Source organism: Lissotriton vulgaris, chromosome 2_2 (assembly GCF_964263255.1).
Source record: "Lissotriton vulgaris chromosome 2_2, aLisVul1.2, whole genome shotgun sequence".
NCBI lineage: Eukaryota > Metazoa > Chordata > Amphibia > Caudata > Salamandridae > Lissotriton > Lissotriton vulgaris.
Window position 1 is genome coordinate 97,193,087 of NC_141688.1, and position 24,270 is coordinate 97,217,356.

Here is a 24,270-nt window from a genome sequence, read left to right on the forward strand (position 1 = left end):
CAAAGACCTCACGAAGCTTCTGAGCTCCAGATGATGAGGGTAACCGACTCTGTCACCAAGTCTGTTACAGGATTCTGTGTCCTAAATGCTCCGTAGAGATCACAGCCTTATTTCGCATCGCAACCCTGGTCTCATCGACTCCGTCAACGAGCGGCTGCTTGCACCGCGCCCTGTGGGCATCGCACTCCGCACCGATTAGCTGCACTGACATCATCGATGTTGTGCCTGGCATACTCGAACATGGACCGGCTCCGTCGCCGCATCGTGACCTGCCAGCAGTGCATCGAGCGCTGTCTCAACCTGAAACGCAAGCCTTGGTCTCACTGACTCTGTCAATGAGCCGCTGCCTGCACCAAGCCGTGAGGACACCGCACTCTGCAACGCTTCCATCTCACATCGCAACCGCGGCGGTTGCCCCGGACCGGCTTATACCATGGTGTCGGCCGCAACAACAAAAGGTACTGTCTCCGAGTCTGTTGATGCTTTAGGTAGCCTGTATCGATGTGGTTGGCTGAAATTGTTAGACTCTGTTGTATTCAGTATCGTGGTAGCCCCGGACGGAGCTAACGAGTCGGAGGAACTGTATTTTCACGTTTTTCCTGCAATTTAAAGGTTATTTTGCACAGTAAATATTTTCAGGATTATTGCATTTTGGATTTTTGTCATTTTTTGGTCTTATTGGTTTAGATAAAGATTACTTATTTTTCTAAACTGGTGGAGTGTCCAATTTTAGGGTTTTCACTGTGTTACTGTATGAATGCCCAAATGCTTTACACACTGCCTCTGAGATAAGCCTGTCTGTTTGTGCCAAGCTAACAAGGGGGTGAGCAGGGGTTATTTTAGAAGTGCATCCCCTTTTCTCTGACTAGGAAGAAGGATCCCTACTTGGACAAAGGTGCAAAGCTCTGCCAACTAGAGCCCTCCATTTCTAACAGTTTCTTTGAGAAGTTAAAATAAAAAAATAAAGATTACATTTCTTAGATAATCTAGTTCTTCACATGTATTTTGTTATAAGTTGGACACCAACCCCTTTATTTGAATCCTCCCTTACAACAGTGAGAGGTTATTGAAAATCAGAGGGCTTTGTTTGTTTGTGCTCTTACTGTTAACATAGTTTAAATAAAAGGATTCTCCAAAACGTTAAATCGTAACAGTAAACATTTTAAAAGCAGCGGGTTGATGCCACGGAGGTAGTCTTGTAAGAGCATTACCGATTAATTAACTGAGAATGTGGAACTGAATGTAAGTGACCTGTACTCCTGATAATGCATTTTACCGTTCAGCCCTTTGAAACGCAGGCACCGAGTTCCTGATAATCATGTCATGCTTTGTCACACTTTGTAGGGTGTTGTCTTAATTTTGCTGAAGCGTTAACATCTATTCACATGCAACCTGTGCAGAGAATGTCGATTATAAAACTGATTCATTAATGGGTAATTGGGACACTGCTTCTAATTCTTTTCTTGCCTCTTATGCTGTTTTAAAAGTTTAATACAAACTGTTATAAACATTTTGTGCATCAGTGTGAAACCCATTTGGATGGCAAATTCACCTTTGGTGCAACATCTGCAAGAGTAGTCAAAGGTTTTACGTGAATAAATCACATTATGGTGTAAAATTAGTTTTAGGTGCAAATTCACTTATAGGTGTTAAATCACTCTTTGTGCATATTCAGGATTGTGGGATCATACTAAAGTGCAAAATCACCCTTGGTCCTACATCAAGAGTGTGGAATACTTAATAGCAAACCGTGAGACTGCCATAGTTCTCTGGCCTGTTCCAAAATATGGGTGACAATTTCTCCAAGCAATGTTGACTGAGGAAGGCTGATGGAAAAAAAACATTGCATGTCTGGAAGTACCTAATGCAAAGTCCGTACCTGTGTATGTTTTGGTGCTGTTGATATGAGCTCTTGGAAAGAGTTAAAGCTGTCTGTAAGCAGACTTAATAAGATTATTGAAGAAAGAAATGGCAATTCACCACAAAGCATTTATTCAGTCATGTTTTCTTTTAGTTGCTAAATTGGATCACCTAATTTGGTAAGGCGGCGTTAGCTAAGTTAGTTTACAGTGGTTATCATATGTTTTTGGGTCTGCTACTCGAAGGCTGGGTAGAATAGTAGGTCTCAAGCTGATCATTGCAATATATTAAATTTGAAAACCAAGCTTTTATCGTAGGTACCCTATTTGTCATCATGCACAAGCCCCTTTTCTTTTGCTCAGCAATAAGGCAATTGAAGTGAGTTGTCACCCAATCTACAGACTCTGATCCATATACCCCAGGGGGGCCACTTTCAGAGATGGTGGCAAGCTAATTTCAATCACAGTGGAGATACATTCAAAAACAGCTCACAATACAAATCACCAAGCTGAGGGAAATTCCATTTTGGATCTAAAAAGTCAGCATATGAAGCCATGCAACATGCAATTTGCACTATTTGATTTGCTGAATTTACAGTATTTAAAATGCGTTCTTTATGTTTGTTGTAGGAACTTGAAGTGAATCTGCCACAGCCTACCATTTGGAGACAGTGCTCTTATCTGGTTGCTAATGCATACAATTACATCTAATTTGTCCTCTTACTACAGATTTTTTTTGTCTGTATTGGATGACACCCAACGTTTCTATAATCCAGCTGTCCCATACTGTACCTATGTCTGAGGGTCAATAGCATATTTGTTTTCAACATTATCTTATCATGGCCATTCATATGAGGTCAGACACCAGGATGCATAGAACTTCTCAGAGATCCAATTACCTCATTGTCTATCAAACCCATTCTCAAATACCAAGGACACACAGCCCAGAAGGATAACCTGGAAACCTTTACTAGAGATAAATTCTGTAGACTCGAACTCGGCTGCATTGAAAGTGACCTACATTTTTCACTAAGGATACATGTCCCAAAACCCCTCGACTGAAGACCTAAAGCTTCTTTGTCCTAGACCTAAAGAATACAAAAATCTCTTATGGGAACAACACTTGACCATCTCAGGATACCATAATGGCAAATGTGAGCTGCACATCACACCACTAACTCCCTCTGATCCGACTCCCTATTGTCACCCAAACACCAGTAAATTATGCCATGCATCTTACTGCCAAAATAAATCAAGGTAGTCAAAGCTACTCCTACATTGACATCACAAGCACGGAGCACACATATTTCATTCACTCTCAAAATACACTACTCGATAGCAATGTAAAGTGGATCACCTGAATGAAATTATATATAATCTTCAAACCACACTATGGATCCCTCTCCTCCCAGGCAATGCATCCTTAACCCCCTGCACTGTTTCAACTCACTGCCAAACTGGTCCTACCAGTGGTCGGGCTGCTGAATAACAAGGCTGACTAATCATGTTTCAACCTCTTGCTTCTTTCCTCCTCTGCGAGACACTCCCTGCTCCTTTATCACTGATCCTGAGCATCTCGTACCACCTACTACAGAGCAAAAAGGGTTTTATTGATAGTGTCGTTCATTATAGCACTGATCAACTCACCTCCACGTGTGAGCAGATTTATCTGGAAGATTTCAACTTTCAATGAGAAAAAGGCGACAACACTCACACATTGGACAACAACCTGTTACAACATTGCAGCACCCATATTCACAATTAAGGCTCACACCTGAACCTGATTTTCATAAAGAAACATCACATAGAAATCTCAAATCTTGATTGATCAGACTTAATAGCAATAGTGTCAAAACCTTGACCTTAGCGCACCGTCGTCTCCATGCTAAACCGTATACAGAAATGGCAAGATCTAGAGGCATTGATAATAAGCACTTTCAAAGTGAACAAGTCTGGCTTTAATGCCTGCATACACAGCTATGCACACATCAGCAGATCATTAGTGCAATCTATGCTCAGCTTGCCTCTTTCTGTACCTGCCTCAGCTATGTTTTGGTTGGGTTTATTTCTCAGACTTGTTGTGGCTCTTGTTGTTTTATTCCCTGAGCATACAGTGCAGACATGGCAGACTTGTGTAATAGAAACAGGGCATAGGAGGCATAGAAAGAGGCAGTTTGCAGAGAGGCACGGCACACATAATCTGTGTGCATCTGTGCGTGGCTCTGTTAGTACATTATAGCGAGACTGCTTGGATTTGCCAATGTATGTTGGTTTAGGATGCTGCAGTAGCCGTTGTTTGCAACAGTGATATACAATGTCTGCTATTGTTTTCTCGGACGTCAGTTTTCTCTGCACTTCAGATTAAGTTTGCATCTGGCAATTATGGTGCTTTTTATGTCATCTGAATAAACCATTAGCAGTGCATGCGAAAGACTATAAATCAATGTCATTGTAAACAGCGGTGCAAGACGAGATGTGCTTTCAGGAGAGTGAGTGTGGAGCACAGATACCTTCATTATATCCTGACCATCCTATCTGTCTTCCGGCCACATCCATCAAGTGTGTGATTTTATCATCTTTGTATGTTTTGCTGCACTCAAGAAGGTTGGATTGTGGTAAATGCTAATCATATTTAGCTGGAATGATTTAGACATATTACTTATAACGCATCTTTGATTGGAGCTCCCATTTTGTTACTTTCTTTATTGTAATGTAGCTTGTCGTTGCCTACGCACGCATCAGATACAGAATAGTAAAATATACTACAAATATTTACACACCAAGATTTAAAAAAATGCATAATTGTGAATTTGTCATGGTTACAGATATTTTGAACTATTTATTTATTTCAGATTCAGTGTACAATTTTTAGATCATTATAGGGAGAAAATACATCTCTTTAAAATCCCATATTTGTAGAAAAACAGGACATTGTTTATTGTATGTGTAAAATGGGAAACATCCGTTACAACGCGGATGTTTCAACGCGCTGCTGTTACGACGCGTCCGTAACAACGCAAGTCGTTACCACGACTTGCGCTGGAGGACGCTAGAAGATTAAAAATAGTAAATTTGCGTTGTAAAGGACGCGTTGTAACAGCACACGTTGTGACGGTACGCGTTGTACCGTCACCCATCCGTGTAAAACACAAAACTGTAACCCCTGTTGGGTGCCCTAGTGCTGAAATCAAAAAAACATACATTCCATGACAAACATGGAACCCTCAGATTAAGCCTTGAGTAAAACCAAGTACTCAAGGCTTTTCTAAACTGTACCTAGCTATGCTAATCTATTTAGTAAATCATGTTCATTGTTTTCCCATTAATCCCATCCATCTTGCAGTCACTCCAAGTGGCAGGGGAAGCTGTTCCAAAAGAACAACACAAGCGTTCTATACATTTCACAGTATGGGCCCCTGCAAACTTATCAACTGGTGATGAAGAAACACACAACATTTTAAATAAACGAGAAATGGCCATCATTGGCTCAGCAGTCCGGGAAGGCAGAGAAGCTCAAGTTGCTTCTTCCAAACCAAAAACAGTCCTTCTCCTTTTTGCAACAATGGCTGACAAATGTATTTGTGGTCATAAGCAGATACACTGTTGATTAGTTATCCTCTGTTGGGAAGCCCTGGTAAGGTAAAAACAAGCATTGGCATAGCCAATAGGTCTCGCTTTTGGGACCTTATAAGTGTTCAGTTATCCAGCATAATATCCTTGGTGCAACAACATCAACTGTTGCATGGCTAAACACTCATAAGGTCCCAAAAGCGAGACCTGTTGGCTATGCCAATGCTTGTTCAGAATTGTGGCTGGGGTGGAGAAAAACAGCATTGTCTTTCCAGATGGCCAGATTAAGAACCTTTGGGGATGGGGGTAGACCGCAGCAAAAGATATGTGTCCAGAAGGAAGCCTAATGATATTCCTAAGCTCTAACCCCTCCCTTCTCCTATTCTCCTTCCATTACTTCTACTTCTCATCATTTCGTGCCATGCAGTTTGAACGCGGGGACAAGCTCTGCCAAGAAAACGTGTCTTGCCATGCTGGGATCCTTTGTGAAGCGGGTGGCAAAACACCAAGAAAAGGAATGTTTGGAAAGGATATCGGTGGAGTGGTTGGGGAAGTGAGGGATGCCCTGGGGCAGCTTCTACCTATATTAGCGAACCCTCATAAGGGGAGAGGTTGCCCAGTTCAGATGATGGGGTCATGCTGCATAAACAGATGGGAGTTGAAGGAGATCAAGTGGCAGTGAGTCGGCACAGTACAGACGAATTTGGAGCAAGGATGACGTTGAATTGGGGAGCGGTTGTGCTATGGGGTGTCTTTAACGGCTCAAGCATAATGAGATAATAACATTTAAGGAATATGGTTGCTCTGAGAAGGCAGAGTTATTTGGTCTTTTCCAGGAAACAAATAGTATTTATCTGAACAGAGGGGTGTCCTGGGGAGACTGCTGGGGAGATGCCACGTGGCTACAATTCAGAGCGCTATTTACGGGATAGGTGGAGGGTACGGAAGCTGGGGTGAGGCAGGTAACATGAATGCGGGTTGGTTGCCTGGAGGAGAAGCATAAGGAGTGTTTTTGTTTGGTCGCGTCTACATGTTGGGATGCAGGAGTAGAGGAGTCTTCAGCCGTGGTGCTCTGAGAATGACAGAATGAGGAACTGTATAGAAGTTTAAGGGGGCAAGCCATGAGTAGATGAATGCTACTAGGGAAGGTCTGAGAGGTTAAGACTGCTAGAGTGACAACTGTAAGATTCATGGTGCATGTGAGGTATATAATGGGTGGTGGTTAATGTTTGGCCGGCTGTTGGCTGATTACTGTTCAAGTGAGGTGTTGGCATTAGGCTTTGAGGTGTCATTGTTACTTCTGATCTATCTCATTAAAGGGGCCTCGATCTTCCACACTTTATCTCTTAGTCTGTAGAGATGATGCTGTCTCCCCTGATACATCCATGACACATACTGTGCATATTTTGACCATTGTTTTAAAAGGTCATAGCAGAACCCTTGGAAAGAAAATAAAACTATATTTTCCATTGCACATTATCTTTTCCTTGTTAGTTGCAGCCGATACATTATCGCCGCTTTTATCGGCAGGAAACTGCCGATAAAGCGGCGATAATGGCCTTGATATTATGCTCTATGAATTCCAATCGAAGCCCATGTTAGATGTGAACACATCTAACATGGGCTTCGATTGGAATTCATAGAGCATATTATCAAGGCCATTATCGCCGCTTTATCGGCAGTTTCCTGCCGATAAAAGCAGCAATAATGTATCGCCTGTCCTTGATAATATGCCCCTAATTTTGTTTGTCTGTGGGTCTCAGTTGGTGGAAGCTTACTGTTTAAATAATTTAAAAACGGCTTACTTGGGGCGGCACTCTTGTTGGTCGCGGTGCTTCTCCTTTAATGATTGCGCTACCGCGGGAACTCTGTCCTGCTGTGAAAGAATCAAGAGGCTAGGTGTAACTTGGCTCGTTCTGGCACGATCTTAGCTTTACGAGATTAAAGTGTGTGTCAGCTCACCTTATTTTTAGTTTGATTCTGCCACACTGGCTCCTGCTGCTGTTTGGTTTGCTACTCCAAATGCGCTGCAATGGATCACGGAAGTCTTCACTGTAGTCACATGCTTATGTATGTGGCCGAGACTTCTGGGAGTTGTAGTTCTTATTGAACCGGGCTGTGCTATGTACGTATGGTTCCTTTCGTGATTGGCCCTGCGAATGTGGGTGTAAATTGCAGACTCGCAGGTGAATACAGTCGTGTAGGTGGTGTTCACGGAGTTCAGCGTATGTTTCTCTGTAGTTCTGTCAGTTCGTTCATTCCATCAACCACAAAATTGAACTTTAATATTAAGTATGCTTCTCTTTGGATTAGTAGTGACTCAACATCTCCACCACGTGTGGGAATTTTGATTGCGGACAGTACAGTCCACTTGAATTCTTTTTCTGTGTGACCACATTGTTGAAAATGATGTACCATTGGGGCTGTGATTATGTTTTGTTTGATTCGAGAACGATGTTGGGCTATTCTTTGGTTGATTTGTTGTGTTGTTTTGCCTATGTACAATTTAGGGCAAGGGCAGGTGATTGCGTAAACCAAATTACGACTTTTGCAGTTTGTGAATTCTTTATGTGTTGACTTGATGGTATTGTGGTGGAATTCTGTACCTTCAACTGTACTGGCACAGGACACACATGTGCCACATTTATGGTGCCCTTCTATTGCTTTGAGTCTCCAAAGGGCACGTAAATCTGATTTGGCCTGACTTGTGCCCAAGTCTGCCCGAACCAACTGTTGCCCTATACTTCTGTTCTTTTTGAGAGCAAATAGTGGTTTTTCAAATGGTATGTCTAGCCCAGATACTAGGTGCCAGTTTTTTAGAATGATGGCTTTGAATTTGTTAGTGTATGGTCCGAATGTCGTTACACACACCAACTTTTCCAAGGGTGCTTTTTGTTTTTTGGTCAGAAGCTCTTCCCTTGGTGTATTCCATGCTCTTTTGGTGGATTGTTTGAGCATTTTGCTCGGGTAGCCTCTTGCTTTTAACTTATTACTTAGGATTTCCACATGGGCTTCAAAGTCCTCCTTTCTAGAACAGTTTCTCCTGATCCTAAGCATTTGGCTATAGGGGAGGTTTGCTTTTAGATTTTGAGGGTGATGGCTTTTGTAGTGGAGGATTGTGTTTTTATCCGTCTCCTTACGATGTAAAGTGGTGGTGAGCTTTTGATTCTGTGGTGTCACCTCTACATCCAAGAATGTGAGGCGAGCATTGCTAGAAGAGATGGTGAATTTGATGTCTGGGTGTCTCGTGTTCAGCCAATCATGGAATCGAATTAGAATTTCTGTGGTACCATTCCATTGACACCAAATATCGTCAATGTAACAATACCACGTTATGATGTGATTGCGGTACGGGTTATTTTGGTACACAAAACGCTCCTCATACAGGGCCATGAAGAGGACCGCCATCTCTGGGGCATAAGGACACCCCATGGCAGTCCCCTTCACCTGCATGTAGAATTTGTCCTGAAATCGAAAATAATTCCTCTTGAGTGCGATTCTGGCTAGGGCTATTATGAATTCTGTGGGCACTCTTTGTGGTTTGGGGCGTGTTTCCAAAAAAGACTCCAGGGCTTCTAGGCCCTCCTCTTGGGGGATCTAGGTGTATAGGGAAATCACGTCGAAGGACACCATTAAATGCTGACTGTCATCAAATATGGAGCCTTCAATTTTACTTATAAAGTCCATGGTGTCCCTCAAATATGATTTAACCTGGTCCATAAAGGGTTTTAAGAACACATCCACGTACTTTGCTAGAGGTTCCAATATCAAATCACACCCGGAGACTATTGGCCTCCCGGGTGGTTCGATGATGTTTTTATGTAATTTAGGCAAGAAGTAAATCACCGGAGTACGCGGTCTCTTTTTGGATAGATACTCAAATTCTTTTGGACCTAAGATTCCCAAGTCAAATCCCTCTGTTACTTTAGTGGAAATTTCCCTTTGGATTTCCGTGGTTGGATCTTCATTCAATGGCCTATACCAATCCGTTTGGTCAATGTGTTTGTGTGCTTCAATGATGTACTTTTCTTTAGCCCATACTACTAGTGCTCCCCCCTTGTCCCACCCCAGAAGTCAACACACGTTACCTGGGGGGCACAAACTCACTATCCTCTCCTCATCCAGTGGCTGCGCCTACAATGCAATCTTTGTAAATTGTCAACGGCGGGCTCGGGCCAGCGGCTCAGCTCCTCTGGGGCTGCCGGTCTGGGCCGCTATGGTTACGAAGATATCAGGCTGCCACAGGGCACACGCACACAGCGTCGCTGAGACGTACTAGAGCTTCGGGTGCACAATCACTGGGCACGATTGTATGACATTACAACGCATGCTTTTACTACGCATGCCTTTACATCGCAAGTTTTACAACGCATACTGTTACAACGCAAAGTGTTGAGGGGTGCTGGATAGTGAATAGTTTAATTTACTATTCCAACTCCAGTCCCCGTGGATAGTAGGGCAGGTGTTGGATAGTAAATTAAATCTATTCCCTATCCTAGAGCACCCCCCCCCCCAGTGCAATGCGTTGTAATGACATGCGTTGTAAAACTTGCGATGTAAAGTCATGCGTCGTAAAAGTTGTGTTGAAAAGGATGTTCCCCACTGGGCACTTCACACAAAGGTCTCAGGCTACATGAAGATCACATGCAAAGCGTCACTGAGACTCACTTTAACTCTGATGCACACAATAACAAGGCAAATCCTCACCTAGGTCTCACGGTGCACAATGCACCCGCACATAGCTTCGATGAGCCTCACTTGGATTCCGGTGCACACAATAACAAGGTAAAACCTCACGTAAGTCTCACGGTGCACAACGCACACAGCGTCGTTGTGACTCCCTTGGATTCCGGTGCACACGATAACAAGGCAAATCCTCACGAAGGTGTCACAGTGCATAGCACACACAACGTCGATGAGACTCACTTGGATTCCGGTGCACATGATCACTGGACAATCCTCAAAAGGGTTTCAGGCTGCACAAAGCACATGCGCACAGCCTCGCTGATCCTTACTTGGACTCCAGGTTTCATCGATCTCAGGGCACACCTTACGAGGGTCCCAGGCTACAGCAGGCATGCACACACAGTGCAGCTGAGACTTTCATGGTAACGTTTGTTTTCCTGTGTTTCCGCAACAGGGAGCCAGCTTACCTCAGGCCCTTGGGTATAAATTACTTCAGGACACAGCAAACTCCTTTCAAGCAGTGGGACACAGCAAAGCCCCATTAGCCTTCCTTGCTTAAAACAGCAAACTACAGGCAAGCCCCAGAACACACAGTAAGGGTCAGTCCTATCCTTCAGTCTCTTCAGTTGTTTCTTCCTTGGCAAAGGTCCTCTTGACCACGAAGTAGCTCTAGTCTTGTTCACACTTGATCAAGCCATTCTCCAAAGTTCAGGGGCTTCAGCTCTCATAGTTATACCCCTCAATGGCTTTGAAGTATTCGTGTTCAGGGGGCACTGGCCCCTATTCAAACCAGTTCTGGGTGCCTCCCTGCCAGTGGCACCTTTCTTCCTTTGATTAGTGGGGGTCTGGATTCTAAATCACTCAGCAGGAGATGGGACAATTGTTTCGTAGCAGAAACCCAGGCCTCTTCACCTCTAGGGGCTTCTCCTACCCCTAAACTCCAGACGCAGGTCAGCCTGTTTCTGTCTCACCTCCTCCCCAGGTCAAAACATTCCCCAGATCCTATCGCTTTCAAATCCAGACAGTCAATCCACAGCCAGGCCGATCCACACAGAATTATTAGAGCACAACAACTCAGCCACTTGTAAAAGAGTGGCATGTAAACACACAATGCAAAACCCACCTCCATAAAAAGATGTGTTATTACATTATGAGTTCAGGCATACTAAACTTCACCTTTCAATCTTATGCCTTTGGAAGATAGGCTGGAAAACATATTACACAGCCTCCACATTCTGGTTCATGGGCAGAATGGCCTTTCAACAGTGAACAATGAAATGTAGATAATTTTACTGTCAGGACATAGCACACCCCTTGGTACCTGTCCTACCTTTCACATGCACTGCACCCTGTCCAGGAGGTAACCTAGACCTACCATAGGGGTGTCTGATGTGCATAGAAAGGAAGGGTAAGGTCTGGCAAGTGAGTACACTTGTCAGAACAACATGGCAGTTTAACAAACTGTGCGCAGGCACTGCAATGGCAGGCCTGAGTTCCCTATTTAAGGCTACTTGTGTGGGTGGCACAAATAGTGCTGCAGGCTCAGTAGTAGTATTTGCATTACCAGCCCTGGCACACATAGGGCACTTTACTAGGGACTTTACTAGTAAGGCAAGCATACCAATCATGAACAACCAATTACCCTTATACTTTATACAGGATGCACTTGCACTTTGACACTGTTTAGCAGTGGCAAAGTGTCCAAAGCATCTAAGGTGGCAACACCATGTCAGAAAAAACGTCTAGGGGGAAAGAAAAAAGTTTCAGGAATTAGACAAAAAGGGCCAAGCTCTACAGTTACCAAGGGACTCAGCAGATTTATTTTTCAGCCATCTTCATTACCAGTAGAAAATCTACCCTAGAACATTATATACGTCTTCAGATAGTTCTGAGTGCAATTGGGAGGAAGATCTTCCTATGGATAGGTATATCAATTTGCATTGTCTCTTTGTTATTATGTGTTGCCTACACATTTGCGGTTGATGGACAACCACAAACAAGAAAGCATCTCAGAGCCTGTAGAACAAAATTCCCTTTTAAGATATAGTTTAAGATGTTAAGACTGAGTCAAACAAAAACAGGCGGTGTCTCGAGACCTTTCATGATCCAGGACTACGCTATATAACCAGAGACTTATGCAGAGTCTGTCTTCTCCAGCAAACTCAATAGCAGGCTAAAAGGTGTGGCTCACCTATCTAAATATTTGCTAGCCCAGTCATTTCTCTCAAAGACCCAAGCGTAGTTCTCTCGGTGAAGACTCTGCTGCTGCCTTGCCCATGAACCCGTTTGTCTTGCTGAATTAACCTTCTACCATTTCCTGATTGACTAGGTTCAGGCTAACTTCTTCACTAGAAGAAGTAAGAGCATCTCTCAGCCTTTTTCCACTTTTCTTCTTTTGCTTTGAAGGTGTCCTTCTTGAATCTTTTTTTATCTCAATTTACCACTTTTGCAGCATACAATATCAAGAAACATGAGTGCTCACTGTCGTAAATATGACAACATGAAGATAGTCTGAACGGAAATAGAATATGACCAAAAACATTGCCCTGTAGGTACAGTCATCACAGGTCCACCCCAGAAGGTGCTTGCAGTGGTCCCAACACCTCCCCAATCCCCGCGCCGACGTACAACATAACCAGAGTATCTCAGGTACGTACAGCGGCAGAACCATAGCCAGATGTCCCAACAAATTTATCCTGGCTAGTCCAGCACTGTTATTTACCCACACTGGTAGGGACTCTGCCCTGCTCAATTGGTGTGAAGGGGGTAAGCGTTCCATGGCCACATAGCTCTTGAGTGGGCCCCAGATGTCTTTTGGCCGTGAGAAGCGTGGCAAAGTGCTGGCATATAAATCAATATTGGTGTTGCAGTATGTTAGGCCTTTCAGCCAATTCTTTAGTGTAGTAGCAGCTTTATGTCCCCAAATAATGGCAATTTCTCTCCGCTAGCAGTAGACTGACGACAAATTTCCGAATGTTTTTAGGAAAATTGGCCACATAACTATATATGTATATAAAGAGAATGAATCGTAAACCATGAAAACAATGAAGAAATACGATTAAAGAATATAAACAGTTTACCATTTGGAAGCTTATTTTGTTAAGCACCAACGGTGTGCAGAACACACAGGGATGTCCCCAAGCTAGATGGGAACACAGGATCAGTTTCTAAAATAACATCTGTGATCTGAAAATAGGAGTTCGACCGGACAGTGAGCATAGCAGTAACTAAACAAGAACAAATATGACCATAGCCTAATACCCCCTACCCCCACACAGCCTTGCGACCCTGTCGCAAGGATCAAAACCCATCAAACAACAATACAAAACATCCCAGAAACATTCGAATTGGTACAGTACATGGAAGCAACGGTTCACAAGGTACACAACTGACATTCCAGTGGTCTACACCTAGGGTGGAGGCAATGCTCCGACGGTTGCCCATCACGATTGACATATGTATTATACTATCCCAATAGACAAATACCCCATAAACTGGGGACTGTTATTTATATTTTGCCAGTGCCTGGTCATTCAGTGGAGCAGAGCTCCATGCTAGCGTTTGAGATACATCGTGGAGGGGAGAGCCCAGCACCGTCTACTTTTGCCTGGCCACCCATGTGTGTATAAGCTTGACAAAATTCCTGTGCCTCGTTGAGTGAGTCAAAGATGCGGGGTCCTTTGTGGATCTTAACAATAACCTCCTAAACCAATGTTTCCATAAATTGGGGTTCCAAACCATTTTTTGTAGGTTGTAGAAGTCCAAGTAATAAATAACAATGCCTTTAAATTTCTGTATTTATCATGTCACATTTGCTGAGCTTCAAAGACCGAGAACAAATATCCGGCTATGTTCCCTGATAAATTGCTGTTTCTTTTTTAATATGGGTATTGGTGTTTTACAAACTTCTCTTACTTTCCAGTACAATAAATGCTAAGTGCATTATGTGGCAATCTTTCTGGGTACCAGTGAGTATGATAGGAAAGGCTGTAACATGTAATTTTTTGTAACACAACGAAATGTAAATCCCTGTGAGCAATTAGCAGTTAGGGAAGCAAAAATTAAGGACATTTTTTTGTCATTGTGAAGCGTGTAATGGAAGCATAGATTTTAATAGGATCAAAACAAATCAAGACACTTTAAATGATGATCCGCAAATGATGAATTCTTTGTGTGCAATATAGTTTATCAGTAAAACGGTATGTGTGTGCAAATGTAGTGGCCATTTCAATAGAAAATGTGCTGTCTGGAAAAGACAGTGTGATGCCACACGATGCTTTAGTTACATTAAAAAATCACCGCCTCATGTCCATTAAAGCTAGGTGGGTCGCAAAAAGTTTGTTTATCTGAAAAGTGGCTCATGGTACCAAAAGGTTTGGTAAGCACTGACCCAAACCCATCTGCTACTTCAAAGTGAAGTACCATGTACTGATACCTTTATTAATTATGTGTGTAATGCGACATTGTTTTGTATTTGTATGTAGAGTTCTTAAAATAATTTACTGGCTCTAAAATATTTTTTCTATGTGGGAGTAGAAAACTAGCCAGTGGTATTTGCCTGCTCCTAGTCCATTCACATCACATTACTCAAAATGAAACTTGTTATTGGAAATGGACGTGTTCCATCAATTAACTGAATTCCGCATTTATTTCAGGAACCGCCTTTAGGGGCACAACTTTATCAAGTTCTATAAAAAATAATTTAAAAAAATGTACTTTTTCATTTTCTTAAACTGCAAGAACATTCTCTCCTGACCAGAATAAAATGCATAGAATGGAGATCAGTATTTCAGTATGAATTAAAGGTAAACACGACTGAAACAGTGCAAACCCTTGGTGCGAAAAACGGTTTCTTTTCCAACCGGTTTTATGATGCCACAGTTTGAAAGATTGAATGTAGTCTTTCTGTGGTCGCTTTCTCTCGTTTCACTGTTCCCTGCATTTGGCGGAACAGTCTGGATTTGGCAATTATATTACTTTTTCTATTAGTTCAATAAATCATTATGGGTGCGAGGAGAGACTATAAATCAGGATCATCGAGTATGGGTTTGAGCGTGCTTTCAGCATATGTGTGGGACTGTGTTTGTCTATGCATGTGTAGCAGACATACCTTCAGTTTAGTTTGTCTATCATATGTTCTCTGGTCTCACTCTCACACATTTCATTGATTTTCCTTCTTTGTGAGTTGTACTGCCCTTCAGAATGTTGATTCTGTTAAGTGCTAAATAGATATAGCAGAAATGAGTTAGACATTTTACTATAAACAGTTCAGTTCAAACAACTTTTTTCGGTCAATGTGACCTAAAAAGTACAACTCAGTACAATGTGGTTTAAAAAACCACAGAAAAAAATGCATCAAAGAGGAAACAGTTACAAATGTTTAAAAGAGAAACAGTATAAAATTCTCAATAATTAATTCTGAACCGGAGACAAAGGGCACTTCAAGGTGCATGGAATAAATAGATAAATAAATAAATAAATAAATAAAAATAAGATCATAATCAAAATAAACAGCATTATTCCCATATGTCCAATAAAAAATGATTTGTACTTGGCTGGCTACCCCAGATCTACAAATCACTCCCATACAAAGGTGTTAGTGGGTTTTAATGACCTAAACTTACAATTAACAATTTACCATGTCCTAGCAGTCAAGGCCAGCCGCCGGTTGATATTATTCCCAGCTGTGTAGAATACACTTAATATTATACCCCCTCAACGGCGTGCTATGGCATCTTAAGTTAATTTCATAAGGTTCCTGCGAGTACACCACATAGAAAATAGGGAGCCTGCAACTGAGTAGACAATCGGTATACTGGTGTCATACTTCAGTATCCTGAACGCCTCAAAGCACTGCCTGCTACCAAGCTTCCTACAAATCTGCTTCAACCAACGTCTCCTCGCTTTATCATAACCAAGACAGCTAAAAAAGACGTGGATTACAGATTCCTCCGAGCAGTCGCATGCCGGGCAATTCACTGCTTGCAAACCCTTCCATTTAGATGTGAAACAACGGAGAGGAAGGGTCCCATGCCTGAACTGTAGGTAAAGCTTTCTGGCAGCTACAGGTTTGATAACATCTAGAGCATGCTCGAAAAATGATGTCTTTGATTTCTAGAAAAACTGATGTTAATTTGCTTGTATGGGGGCAGCTATGAAGCTGAGCCAACCTATACTCCGCAAAATTTGCCTTCAGTTCTGTTCTTGTGATTAACAGACATGCAGACTCAGGAGCATCCCAACCATCTCTCAGCCCCATACTGATTAGCATAAATTTGATGTGAGCCAACCACGGCAATTTAACATCCCCGCAGGTTCAAAACTTCTAGCAGCTCCTCCCTATATGATAGAAGATTAAGGGTAGTCCACAGGCGACGCCAATACATTAAAGGTTTAAAATTCAGTTTGTCTGCAATCGCCATTATCCCCAGAACGAATCGGAGCGGAATTAGTGGAGTGCTCGTGGGAGTCTTAACAACTGCCTAAGAAAATTATTCTCGACCTGCGATAAATTCTCAAGTTTGGAGTGGCCCCATAATTCGGCACCATAAAGCACACATCCCGGTGCTTGAGCCCTGTATATTTCAATTGCTGGGCTGACCGGTTTCTAACTGGACTTACAGAAGACTCTCATGATGTTTGGGCCAGTTTTAACACATTTTCAAGCTACAGAAATGTTAAATGATCTCGCAATTTGACACCACAGCTCTCAAATATCTGAGCCCCATGACAACCTGATGACCAGACTAGTGTCATTTAACAACCAACTCCAGTAACTCACTATGACAGCACTGCATAGCCATGTACTCATATGGTCTCCTAGCAGCCTATTAAATGACCATTAGGCGACACTATACACTAAAACTACATAAAGAATGTCCAGTAATGAAGCTGTTGCTGGAAGAGGTAGCTCTTGACTATCTTCCTGCTCACTCTATCTGCCTGCTCGTGTCTTCCTTTTCAGAAGTGGCTTCCAGCTTCCAGGGTCCAGATGCATTACCTGACTGGAGCATCTAGGTAATTTATTTGTGGTAACCTTGGAATATGATCCACAAGTTGGTTGTTGATGCTGCACTACGGAGAAGAATAACACCACTTCTATTTAGGAGTATTTTCCTTTGATCATCCATAGTCCTGATAAGCTATATGATATATACTCCATGGCAAAGCCACAGTGTTTTACTTTGTCACTCTTTGTCTTGCAGGAAGTCAGTTGCAACTTTCTACATTTCTTGACCAGTACTTGCATCCACAACTGGACTGGAAACAGCAACCAGCTCTGGCAAATTGTTGCTCGCCACCCCAGCAGCAGGCGGGGGAAGCACTGCCTTCTGCTTTTGATACAGAGGGCTGATATTGCAGCACTGCTGCAAAACGAGCCCCAGTAACAAAACTGGCCCCCACCCCTGCAGCCCCCAGGTGAAACGACGGTGCCTGCTACGGCCAGTCCAACCCTGCTTCTAGCCTCTCACGTAGAATAAGAAATATAGCTCAGATAATGCAGAGGTGACAATTGATAAGAATGAGGAGATAGATTCTCCAAACCCTTGGTAAATTCTTGCTGTGGCCCAACTCTCACAATTGCCGAACAGTCAACATGCCAAGGCCCACATTCTTTTCAGCATCACCCGCGATTTAGTCACCCATTACACTCCCAACCGAAGTCTTCGCTCCAGCCAGACCTTTTTGGCAGTGGTGCCAAGAATAAAAAGATCTAGATCTGGCGGAAGGACGTTCGCCTACAATGCGTCCAAGACCTGGAACACTCTGCCACTCCACCTCAGAGCCAACCCTAACCTGTATTTCGTAAACAATTAAAGACCTTCCTGTTCAATTCCCCCCACTAACTGTTAGTTTCCCTTCCTTTGCTCATCAGTAGATTCTGGTTATTATAGCGCTTGGACGCCTCCGGGCAGCAATCGCGCTCTAGAAATTTACAAGTTTACAATTTTACAAGTTTACAGAAGAGTTTTCCCGTTCTTGATGGCCCTATTTCCCAGTTGTCACTTGTTACAGTACTTTTCCTTTTTGGTCTGGCCTATAAAATAGCTTAATGAATTTGGCTATACTATATTCAAAAATGTTAGATTGTAATTCACATTTTACTTCCACGCACTACAACATACTGCGTGGGGTAATCATTTTTATGATAATTTATTCTTGTCTGCTTCACAAATAATTGTAATAAAATGCTTGGTACAACTGAAGGGGTTGTTATTTATTGAAAGTTGTGTTATTCAATTAGTAAAGCAGCCCACATCAGTGAATGTTTTTAAAATCTAAAACTTCTGTTGTGATCATATGGCAGCCTGTTTAGGTGGCTGCTTGTTTTTATTGTCATTTTATTTTGTGGCATATGTTTGTGTTTAAAGGAAAAACGTTGTACCTGCAAAGGGCCGACCAGTCGGCTGTGGCAATGCATGTTTTGTTCTGGCACTAGTCACGCTCCTTTAATTTTACTAAAAATTATAAGTAGGGCTCCCAATTCTTTGGTATTTATTTTTTTGTCATTTCCCTATGTCTTTATCCATATATATTTTTTGACAACTTTATCTGTATTTATCCATATTTATTTGGGGTTTGTGAAAAAAATAAAGCAGTAACTGGAATATTTCCACATTCTACTTAACCAATAAATATTCAGTCATGCTTGAATGCTCGCCAGATTTCAGTGATATGAACACCCACAGAATATAAATCATTGCACTTATATGAAAATGTTCACATTTCAGTATCATCCTTGTGCATAGCTACTGCTGTTTAAGCCTCTTTACTAGAACTCCTCTCTTTTTAACCCCCCTTACCTATCAATCCACACAGTTATTGGCCTGGCAGTCATGGCAAAGTGTATTTAGAATCGCTCAAAAAACACCCAATATCCGTTTTTATCCAAATTTAAAAATAAATTCAGACAAGAAAATAAATGGTTTTCTATCAATCAATCAATCAATCAGATACACTTATAAAGCGCGCTACATACCCGTAGGGTCTCAAGGCGCTGGGGGGGGGGGGGGGGGGGGTGCCGCTACTGCTCGAACAGCCAGGTTTTCAGCTTCTTCCTGAAGGAGAGGTGGTCTTGGGTCAGGCGCAGGTCGGACGGGAGGGAGTTCCAGGTCTTGGCGGCCAGGTAGGAGAAGGACCTTCCTCCTGTAGTCGCTCTTCGGATGCGGGGGACGGCGGCGAGGGCGTGGTTGGCTGATCGGAGGTGGCGTTTGGGAGCGTAGAAGTTGACTCGGCTGTTGAGGTAGCTCGGGCCTTGGTCGTGTAGGGCTTTGTGTGCGTGGGTGAGGAGGCGGAAGGTGATTCTTTTGTTGACGGGGAGCCAGTGAAGGTCTCTCAGATGTCCGGAGATGTGGCTGGAACGTGGGATGTCGAGGATGAGTCTGGCTGAGGCGTTTTGGATCCGCTGGAGTCTCTTCTGGAGCTTGACGGTGGTCCCGGCGTAGAGGGCGTTGCCGTAGTCCAGTCGGCTGGTGACGAGGGCCTGGGTGACGGTCTTCCTGGTCTCTGTGGGGATCCACCAGAAGATCTTCCGTAGCATGCGTAGGATGTTGAAGCACGCCGAGGAGACGCTGTTGACTTGCCTGGTCATGGAGAGGGAGGAGTCCAGGGTGAAGCCCAGGTTTCGTGCATGGTCTGTCGGTTTGGGTGCGGTGCCCAGGGCGGGAGGCCACCAGGAGTCGTCCCAGGCGGAGGGTGAGGAGCCCAGGATGAGGACCTCCGTCTTGTCCGAGTTCAGTTTCAGGCGGCTGGTCGTCATCCACTCGGCTACCTCTTTCATCCCTTCGTGCAGGTTGGCTCTGGCGGCGGCGGGGTTGTTGGTCAGGCAGTCTGTATTTATCTGTAAAAATCTCTAAAAACAGAAAACAGGGAGCCTTAATTATAAGTATAATACACTTGTGGGGGCTTGCAACCAGCATCCTTCGTCCATTGACCTCTTATTGTCATTCACATTTTTCTTCCATCCACAGAAAGGGCAATGGGTCAGCTCACTTCAGTCATTAGCAATCTTCACTGTAAGTGATGGCATTCTGCCCTTTCCACACAAAAAGCAGTTCCCTTCAGTACTAGGAACTACTATGCTAAAATGTCATTTATGAGATCCCAAAATATTTTTTATTTTAGCCAGTTTCTTTAGATGGTCAAGGGCCACGCAACGTCCCCAACAGTAATGTTTTTCAAAAGCATTACAAAACAAAATATCATTAACAAAGCAAAAAGACTTGCAGCTAACTCTAACTTGTTTGCTTTGCCAATGCTTATTTTTTGAAGAAGTTACTCAAGGCGAGTGAAGCATTGAGAATATACTATGATGGATAATAATAGCACAGCTATTTATGCTAAAGCAGATTACCATAGCGCTAGCAGGGCAGCCTAGTTTGTCGTGTGAATAACAACTCCTTTACTTGCAAGTTTAGGGATTTAGTTTATCAGTATTCAGCCAGTATATTTGTGGGAGCTTTCAAATTCAAGGCCTATCCCATGTACCTGTGTTTTGATCACTGATGGATTCAAGAGAAGTGCAGCTAGCGACTTGATTGATATTATCTTCTCTTTCCTATGGAACATACTCTGCTGCTGCTTAATGTCATTTTCTAACATGCCCTCAGTTTTATGGAAATGGATTACAACTCTGTAAGTGGCTATGTGTTATGTTATGCAATTTGTGGAGCACCATTTCACCTGGTACTGAATAGGTGTTCGCCTAGCCACACATTGGACCTAGTGGGATTACTCGAAAGACAGCTCCTCAGCTTTTTGAGGTATTCAGAAAATGTAGCAACAGGTTGTTCCACGCTATATTTGTAATGTAGGATAAGACCGGACCACTGGATCTGGTTTTCCATATGCGTGAGATTTGTTCGAGTAAGAGTCCAGATGAGTGGAGGTATATGGAAAGTTTGTGAAAGAAGATGCTTTTGTTGAGATATGCTGGGCCAGTGTTATGTAGTATCGAAAAAGTGTGGGTGAGGAGTTTGAATTGTGCTAGAGTGTTTAATTGGGAGCCAGTGTAGCTTCCACAGGTGTGAGGTTTGGTGTGATGTGAGTGTGGCATGGGAGGTTGAGAGTGATTCTACCTGCTAAGTTCTGAATGGTCGGTAGCCTTCTGGTGAGTTTTTGTTGTTGATCCTGGAACTGAGGAAGTTCCTGTACTCTAGCTTCCATGTGAACAGGGGGGAACTTGTGATGGTTTTCCTGGTGCTGATTAGGAGCCATTTGAAGATCTATCAAAGGATATTCAACGTATGGAAGCATTGGGCGGTGATGACATTGACTTGCGCAATCAGCAAAGTTTGCAGTTGATAATGATCCCCAGGTTCTTGGCATGGGAGGGTGTTGGTTCTAGTTCTGTTGACCACCAGATGGAGTCCCATGGTTCTAGAAGATTATCACTTGCTGCTGTTCAGCCAATATTTTTGAGAGAGTGAGAGAGCAAAGAATATGCATTCCCAAGTCATGTGCTGTTTAACTACCACAGATGTATGATAATTGACCTCAAACGAATCTAGTGATAGTGAGCAATATTTAGATACATAAAATGTTAATGTTTAAAGTATATCTTGCTAATAGGCACTAAATGTGCTTGTGCTGTGAATGATCTTCATTAATATTAAGCACATTAGATGTCACACAAACTGGTGTTTACTGAAAAGAAATTCACTCGCATTGGCAGGCTCTGAAATTGATTATATGTCCCACATGAAATATCTGTGTTTCTGGCCCCAAGGCTCTGAGCCCGCAATCTGTTTAATTAAATGCCCCCCTTGACAATATGGTGGCCCTTTAGCCGTTGATGGGCAGTTACATGGAATGGGACTCTCCTCCCCCCGCTTGAGTGGTGCCCCCCTCAGTTGGTCCCCTCCCCTGCATATCTTTCTTTGACTACTTACCAACGATGCATTGCTGGAGTAATCCCTCCCCCCCTTACCTCTAGCTTTGGGTGTCTTTTTTTCTGTTTTGGGTGGGCCTGTTGGCTTCCAGCCCATGGTCCAATCACTATTTGGTAGGGCCCGCTTGGCCCTCGTGTGGCGCTCTGTCACAGACGCTGGTCACTGATCTACAAGGGCGAGTTAGCATTTCCTATCGGGCCAACTCACGTACCCACATCCTGGTGAATGCAGATACAGGACCCCCTCTATTTCCTGGTTCATCTACTGCCTGGTGTCCCCTGGATCCTTCCCTTGCTAAACCTCATTACATCTACCCTCAGTGGCTGCACTTTGTTTGGTGTGTTGCATTAGCTCCCAGGGTGGAGACTAATACTATTGTACTGAAAATATATGCTTTAAGCTTGTTGATGTATACTGACACTGAGATCAAACCTTATACTGTTTTTTATCTATTGTACTACTGTACTGTTGAAATCCTAATAAAAAGATTCTAAGTAAAAAAAAAAGACAGAGAGAACCATGTTAATTACTGCCATGGTTCTACAAACATTTCTGGCCTTGAAGTGATGATATTCTATTTCGCCAGTGCTGCTGTTTGTTCTGGTTTTTAATCCACTTTGTGATCACAAAAGTCTTCCTGATAAGGGCAGTAATCTTTTGTTCTAGTAATGCCTCTTGCTTCCTATAGTTTTGTACAGGTAGCCGGTAAGCAATATAGCATTAGGCTTCATTTTCTTAAATACTTAGAAAAGTAGAAGTGACAAGATGAAATGATAAATAGTTGTGCAGCTAATATGCACTTTAAAATAGTAGAATGTTATTGATTGGATGTCACCTAGATAAGTGACAGAGTAGAAACATCTTTACTTTTGAGGAACCTATTCTTCCACATATTTATCTTTAACACAATCTTACATCTGAGAAACAGGACACATCCTGTATCAACCGTATATGGCTATATTTTTTGGTGTAAAGGATAATATCATGATACTCTACCTACGTTGCCTTACAGTTTCCTTTATGTTTTTTCCCTAGGATTATCTTCCTATTTTTTCTAAGTCAGTGACTTGGTATCGCTGAATGCCAGAGCCAGACCGACAAAAATGACATCAAGATGGCGGGGAAGCTGATACCTCACACCATGGCTCCTTTGTGCATCTGTGGAGGTATTGTTAACAAAAATTCTACCAACATCATGGAATCAATGCAACACCAGGATGCCTTGCTATTCAGGGATATGTTTCATGTTGTGCATTTATGGTTCAGACCAGGCCTAATGTTTGGAGTGGTGACGAGTGAAACGTCCCCTCAGAGTGGATTCAGGGACAAAACAACCTATCCTAAATTATTCTTCCAGAATACTGATTGAAAGGATATGAAGGTTACAATATTTCACATTTTGCACCATTATTACAAAATCTGAAGTACCTTAATGTTTAGAATTCTTTTAGACTGCTCCACACAATAGCGTAGGTGCAAACACATTCACATAGAACAAAAAAATCCTTTTAAGATTGGAAAGGAAAATTTAAAATAAATCATTACATTGATTTTATGTTAAAAAAGCCATGCAACGGACTGTAAATTATATAAAGGACCTTATTACGTGAATGATGCCTTACGAGATTGTACGATGGCTCATCTAATAAGCCAACCTGTTGTATCATGTGACATCTTTTCATTTTCTTCTTATTAGTATCCTTGATCTGTTTGTGAGCAGAGCACGATCACTAGGGAAGAGACTTTTTTACATTGAAAACACCCTCAATATTCTTTTGACTAGTGTTTGCCCTCCTTCCCACTGTCCTGATGAAGACCCTCCAACACGTTTATAACTGACTTTACATCTTCTTGGGTCAAATGGTCGACAACTCCATTCTCATAAGCCTAGATTGACTATAATATCGACAGAAGAACAATGTTGATTCTAACAATATCCCTGTAGATTATGGATGGAATTCACTGGTTCTAAAAGTAATGGTATCAGACAGGCATGGGTGCTACATAAATTGCTGTTTCAATTCGCCTTAATAATGTTATATTTCTTTTTACTTCTTTTTCACATACGCACAAGCACTTTTTCCAAGCACTTATATTCTGCACAATGGCGCAACCGCTGTATGATAATGTGTACATATGAATATAATTTCAATACAATTTTGAAATATTTTCAAATGACTTTGGTGTTTGTGTGTTGTAATGTTGCCACGCTCTTCCCTTGACTCATAAGTGACTCATGGATGATGATTTCCCCTCTCCTTTGG

The 24,270-nt window shown here is 42.6% G+C and overlaps 1 protein-coding gene across 1 annotated transcript in view; it reads left to right on the top strand.

The window, feature by feature from the left end:
* The window catches only part of OTUD7A (OTU deubiquitinase 7A), a 1,253,807-nt gene that overhangs the window by 259,913 nt on the left and 969,624 nt on the right, over positions 1-24,270 (top strand). The window contains exon 2 of the mRNA XM_086959365.1: positions 23,042-23,172. The gene's annotated coding sequence lies outside the window, so the exon portion shown is untranslated. The remainder of the gene's footprint in view (positions 1-23,041; positions 23,173-24,270) is intronic.